This window comes from Miscanthus floridulus, chromosome 2, assembly GCF_019320115.1.
Source record: "Miscanthus floridulus cultivar M001 chromosome 2, ASM1932011v1, whole genome shotgun sequence".
NCBI lineage: Eukaryota > Viridiplantae > Streptophyta > Magnoliopsida > Poales > Poaceae > Miscanthus > Miscanthus floridulus.
The window spans coordinates 112,143,278-112,150,084 of NC_089581.1; the positions used below are offsets into that span (position 1 = coordinate 112,143,278).

At 40.2% G+C, this 6,807-nt stretch overlaps 1 non-coding gene across 1 annotated transcript; it reads right to left on the bottom strand.

Annotated features, from left to right (window-relative positions):
* Window positions 1-3,640: 3,640 nt before the first annotated feature.
* On the bottom strand, window positions 3,641-3,745 carry LOC136540958 (small nucleolar RNA R71). The gene has a single exon (XR_010780075.1). It is a non-coding gene; the product is annotated as a small nucleolar RNA R71 (small nucleolar RNA).
* Window positions 3,746-6,807: the final 3,062 nt, after the last annotated feature.

Consider the following 6,807-nt stretch of genomic DNA (forward strand, 5'->3'; position numbering starts at 1 on the left):
CAAGCGAAATCCGTAGCGAAACACGAACACCAAGTGCCTCTAGATGCAATCACTCAAGCAATGCACTTGGATCACTCCCAATCTCACTATGATGATGAATCAATGATGTAGATGAGTGGGAGGACTTTTGCTTAGCTCACAAGGTTGCTATGTCAATGAAAATGGCCAAAGATGTGAGCCACAGCTGGCCATGGGGCTTAAATAGAAGCCCCCATGAAATAGAGCCGTTGTACCCCTTCACTGGGTACTCTGCGCTCTGATCGGATGCTCCAGTCCACTTGACCGGACCCTGGACTCAGCGTCCGGTCCACAGATGGACGCCACGTGTCATCGCCTTCAAACATTGTTCGTCAGATTCCAACGGCTATGACGCTGACCGAATGCTCCGGTTAATACTGACCGGACGCTGGAACCTCAGCGTCTGGTCGAGTACAGTAAGGGTCGAAACCTGGTTTTCCTCGACCGGACGTGTCCAGTCCACCTCGACCGGACACCGCCCAGCGTCCGATGGTAAACCCTAGCCACTGTACCGATAGTCAACGCGACCGGACACAGGCAGTCAGCGTCCGGTGCTTCTGGATTCAACGTCTAGTCACTGGACCGACGCTGGCATCAGCTCCGTTCTCACTTCTATCTTCTCCACCCTTGCTCCAATGTGCCAACCAACAAGAATTTGCATCCGACATAATAGAAAATAGGCATTTCATTTTCCCGAAAGCGCTGAATCCCATCTCAACCCTGCAAACACCTTGTGCACATGTGTTAGCATATTTTCACAAATATTATCAAGGGTGTTAGCACTCCACTAGATCCTAAATGCATATGCAATGAGTTAGAGCATCTAGTGGCACTTTGATAACCGCATTCCGATACGAGTTTCACCCCTCTTAATAGTACAGCTATCAAACCTAAATGTGATCACACTCTCTAAGTGTCTTGATCACCAAAACAAAATAGCTCCTACAAGTTATACCTTTGCCTTGAGCTTTTTGTTTTTCTCTTTCTTCTCTTCAAGTTTAAGCCCTTGATCATCTCCATGCTATAACCATTATCATGTTATGATCTTCATTTGCTTCTCTACTTGAAGTGTGCTACCTATTTCATGATCACTTGATGAACTAGGTTAGCACTTAGGGTTTCATCAATTCACCAAAACCAAACTGGAGCTTTCAGAGGCGCGCTCACCTAGGTCAATGAGGCCGCGCCCACAGCGACAATGGGGGGCACTCTTGCTCAGGTCAATGAGGAAGCGAGTGTGGCCTCACACCTAGGTCAATGAGGCTATGGGCGCAGTGCACATGCCAGTGAGGCGGAGGCACCCTCACCTAGGATGATGAGGCCACCGGTCTAGCCCATGCACCAGTGAGAGGGAGGTGCGCTCGCCCAGGTCAATGAGGCCATGGTGGGCACACCGATGACTGTTGACCGCAGTTAACAACCATTATAAACCGCCAATATAATATACATAAGGGCATAAATATAATCACCAACGAAGGTCTAGGGGTTTAAACTAACAAATTCCATAAGTTTTGGTGAATCTGTATTTTCTATAGGGTTTATCTAGAAAACCATCAAGGTGGACCAACATGTCAGATTTAATTGCTCTTATCTACAACAAAATGGACACTAGAAGGTTCTAGAAGACTCAAGAGGACTCCACACTAAAATGGAGGGTGAGATGCTGCTAGCCCTTGGGGCCCACCTGTCAACCCCTGTTGTTATGTCGGTTCTCTACCACCTCCTAGGTTACATCTACGCCATCCTTTAAGTCGGTTTGATCCAAGGGATCACATCGGACGCTCCGGCCTATATATACCAGTCCCTGCCACCCCCCTGAGGCATACTGCAAAAGTCATTTGAGAAGACAGAAACCCTAGCTATCCTTAGAGCTCCACCATATTCTAGGGCATAGCTAGTTAGGCTAGGTCTAGAGGGTGGCAAGTAGGCTTCGCTTGGAATCCCAATCATGTCAAGAGCGTGGTTTGGTATAATCTTTGTACCCCCTCTCTTTTGTACCTCCATTATTTTTATATGCTAGTTACAATTGTTATGACAATATTAGTATTCATCTTATTCATGTTCTTCATTATAATGTTCAATGTCTACTTTGATTATATACTAAGTATAGCTAGTTTATCATTATATTTATGCATAAGTTCGTATAGCGCTCACTCTAAAGTACATGAGGTGGGTGGTCGACATTGTTTAAGCGTGGTGCTTATATGTTGTTTACCTACGGATACACCCTATATTTTGGGTAATGTGGTAGATCATGGATGTGACACTCTTGTTGAGTCCTTTGTAGTCCACTCCCCGAATATAGGTGCAAGTAGGGTCCGGTTACGAAGGAAGAATAAGCTCTATTCTTAATCTTCCTTAGTAATATCCCTTATGTGTAGATATAAAGATAATCTTAGCCATGACTACTAGGTGTAATTGCACTAATCAATGTATGCTTTGACTTGTAATTAAGAATGACTTAGAAATTATTCCTCTAATATTCTACCTGACCATGCTAATGCCATCGAAAGGAGTACTCTGAGTGATTTATCATTATTGATGATCAATACTTATCATATATATATCTTATCCTATGACTTACCCCTGTTATGAGTAGAATATTGGTTATGGTTTACTTCTCTATCAGTAGTATAAGTTATCAATACATGTCCATGCTAGACCTTTCCTATGGTAAAAATATAAATAACAATACCTGGAATACTCCCGGGTGAAGTGCTACAATGGTATAATTATCTGTGCGCTTATAGATCCTTTTCATTCATATATTTATATATTCTTCCTAGTCACATAAATTAATAAAGAAATATTTAGTATCATTCTAGTACTAATGCTATGTAGTACCAACAAGCATCTCTGGCATCATCACTAGGGATGACAACCTAGTAAAGTAATGTTAGGAGATATAGGTTTATAATAGGTGGCTACTAAACTAGTGACACATCAATAAATACCAACAAGCATTTCTAGCGTCGTTGTCGGGGAAGGTAGCTAGGCAAAGAAAGTATTGATAAACTTATTCTTATTGATGTGATCAAGGAAAACCATTAACCTCTGCTCAAATAGTCTTACCCTTGTTTTGTCTACTTGTGTATCTTATGTATGGTAATGTATGACCGGTTTTGACCTTCTGACAAATTACGTTGAAGATCTAGAAGCATTAATTAGGAGGATTAGAGCTAAACTCAAGAAAGTTTTAGCTTTAGAGTTCGAAGACAACCATATAAGGTGAAGCTTAACACCTAAATTTGAAGCTATGGCTAACAGGACTCTCTGTGAATTCTCTGCTCCAACTACGGCCAACATCCATACTGGACCAACAGTCAATGTTGAAGATAATGGATTCGAGCTCAAGCTAGCCCTCATCAACATGGTGCAAGCAAGCTAGTTTTGTGGAAAGGCACATGAAGATGCGAGTGCACAGCTCCAACACTTTCTGGAGATCTGTAGCACTTTCACCATCAAAGGAGTAACCCAAGATGCCATATTACTTCACCTCTTCCCATTCTCACTCTTGGGGAAGGCAAAGCAATGGTTCTACGCCAACAAAGATAGAAATACTACATGTGATAATTGCTCCACTACCTTCCTAACAAAGTTCTTTCCCATAGGCAAGACCAATGTTCTGCGTGGGAGAATTTTAAGCTTTCAACAACAATATGATGAATCTGTCTGAGGCATGGGAATGCTTTTAAGATTACATTGTGGAATGTCCTCATCATGGGATGGAGAATTGGCTACTCACGCATACTTTCTACCATGGGTTGACCAACAGTACCCATGAGACTATAGATGCTGCTGCTGGAGGTGCATTTGTGTCACTCACCATACTAGCTGCAACAGTTCTTATGGAGAAGATGGCCTTCAACTAAGGTTGGAATAAAGAATGTTTTCAGACCTGCAAGAGAGGTGTAGGTATGCATCAACTCAAGGAGGTAGACATGTTGTCTGCCAAGATAGACCTGCTGATGAAGAAGATTGAAGATCGAGCCAATGAGAAGCAAGAAGTCATGCACATTCATGATTCTCGCATGACATGTGAAGAGTGTGGAAATACTGGGCATTCAGGGAACAGCTGTCCTGAAACCCAAGAGGATGTGAACTTTGTCAACAACAGCAACTACTTTCATCCTCAATAGAATCAAGAATGGAACCAGCAACAGAGACCAAACTACCAAGGTAACTATCAAGGTAATAATTTTAATAATTTCAATCAACCACCCTTGAGAGAATTAATTACTGGCCAATCCAAACTTATGGAGGGATTATCTAGAAAGGTATCTACCAATGATAAAATTCTAGAGAACATAAATAATAGAATGGATAGGTTTGCTTCTACCATTAAGAACCAGCATAGCTTTAATAAAATGATAGAATAACAAATAGCTCAGCTAACAGCTGCTATTCCTTTGTCCAACAAAGGTAAGATTCTAGGGCAATCGGAAGATCTAGAAACTATAAATCTTGTCGATATTCAAAATGCAGCATATTATTGTATACAACTATCGACGGGAAGGTAGATAGACTATACCTTGCTAGAAAAGAAGAGCGATCTAGGGAGATCTGTCATCCTCATCGCCATTGGACCTCACATTTTTTAAGAAGTTGTCTATGACTTTGGAGCAAGTGTCAACATCATGCCTAAAGTAATTTATGATCAAATTAATGGAGATACTTTGTTGTACACAAACATGCATTTACAGCTTATAGAGCAGTCACTCTGTTACCCTAAGGGAGTTCTTGAAGATGTCATTGTTCGAGTGGGACAATCATATGTTCCTGTAGACTTTGTGGTTCCAAAAATAGGTGGAGATGTAAGGGCGCCCATTATTTTGGGTCAACCTTTCCTAAGCACTAAAAAGCCATCATTTATGCAAATAGTGCCAAGATCTGCTTCACAATCAAGGATAGGAAGGAGAAGTTTTCTTTCAAGAACCGCATCCTGCAATCTCCTGGACATCCACAGACATCATACCTGCCCAAAGAGGCAATAGTGACCAAAAAGAAGAACAATAGGAGAAGGAGGAAGAACAAGGCCAGGCAGCCTCAAGAAGAATCAGTTAACATAATCAACACACTTCGATCAGAGTATGATCACCTCCTCGTTTCACCATTCCTTGCTAAGAAGGATCACCCAGGCGTACCCACAATCGAGTATACCATTGGACAAAGAATTTTTCACAAGACCTTCTACGACATTGGGTTAGGTGTCAATATAATAATGTTAAAGGTAACGCATGAATACTTATTCGGTGATGAACCTTTGTTCCCTATATATATGCAATTGCAGATGGTGAACCAATTAATCCAATTTCTAGAAGGAATAGCAAAAGATGTCATGGTAAGAATACACAATCAGTTTGCCCCTACCGACTTCATGGTTCTAGACATGGGTAAAGAAGAAGATGATACACTTATTATATTAGGAAGACCATTTCTCAACACAACTAATGCAATCATCTACGTCGGATCTAGACAAGTCCACTTCTAATTCCCTTGAAAAAAGGAACGCTGTTATTTCAATAGTTATACCACTTATGAATAGCCCAAGAAGACCCGCTCTAGGAGGAGACATCGATCATCCCAATGCTAGAAGAATCAACCTCCAAAGAATGAATGGAAAGAAGATGAAGAACCTAAAGAAGTTGTGAAAGATGAACATACTCCGCCTAAGTCAAGCCCACAGACCAAGCAGGTATGGAAAGAGAAGGTGACATCACCATTAGAGACAAGTCACAAGATGTGTAGCCATCTAGGTCTCCATCGTTGAGACAGGATGATGCACCCAAAGAGTGAAGAACTTTTCTCTAGCCAAGTCCTGTCTGGAGGGCATAAAAATCCAAACCCTGGCCGTGAGGTAACATCGGTAGTTATCCATATTTACTTTTTAGTATTGCATGAATTACTTTTCACTTTAGCATATTCATTTTTCTACAATAGCATTGCATTTAGAAAAGTAAGATAAAAAGTTTTATGACTGCATTAAATCATTGCATCATAAAGCCTAAGCTCCATGTGAAAAAAAACTCTATGTGTAAAAGCTCAAGGAAGTATTCATTGTGGTGGCATAAAATAATAATAATAATATATATCATGCATGCATATTTTCTTTCTGCATTATATAAATAAGAAAATCCAAAAAAAATATTAAATAGACATCTTGCTAGAACTTTGCCAATTAGGAAATCTGTCTGAACCCCTAAGGACAACAAATCTCTGAATGACTAACCGCTAATCCCTTATCCTAATCTGTGCCACGAGTTTTGGTGTTCTTGTTAGAGTATTTTATAGGATGATAAAGAGTAAAGTCATCCATCCAAAGTACATTCTCTCGAACTATCGCTACACTCGCTGCACGAGGAACATAACTTCTGGATGGATGAGAAAGACTTCTACTATTAGACTCACTCTAAAAAAACCACGACAACATTCAGCTTGGGAGAGGAGCATCCCCCATATATCTAGCTAAGTATATCTTTCCCTTTTGGTTTTACTATTTTTAAGTTTGCTTCATATTTGCTAAAGAAATAAAAAGATGCTTAACAAACTAAAAGCAAAATAAAAAATTATCTTAGCTAGTTATATATATTAAGGTGTGACATTAAATTTTGAAAACAAAATAAAAGGTGTGTTAAGTTTTCTTTAAGTTTAATTTTTAAGAGCTAAATAAAAGGACTCTAAGAATAATCTCTTGCAATGGAAATGATAAATAGTTGCTCTGTCGTAATTCATTTTAAGTACCTAGTTTTTAGCCTTCAAATTTCTCGAGTTTTGGATACGACTATTTTG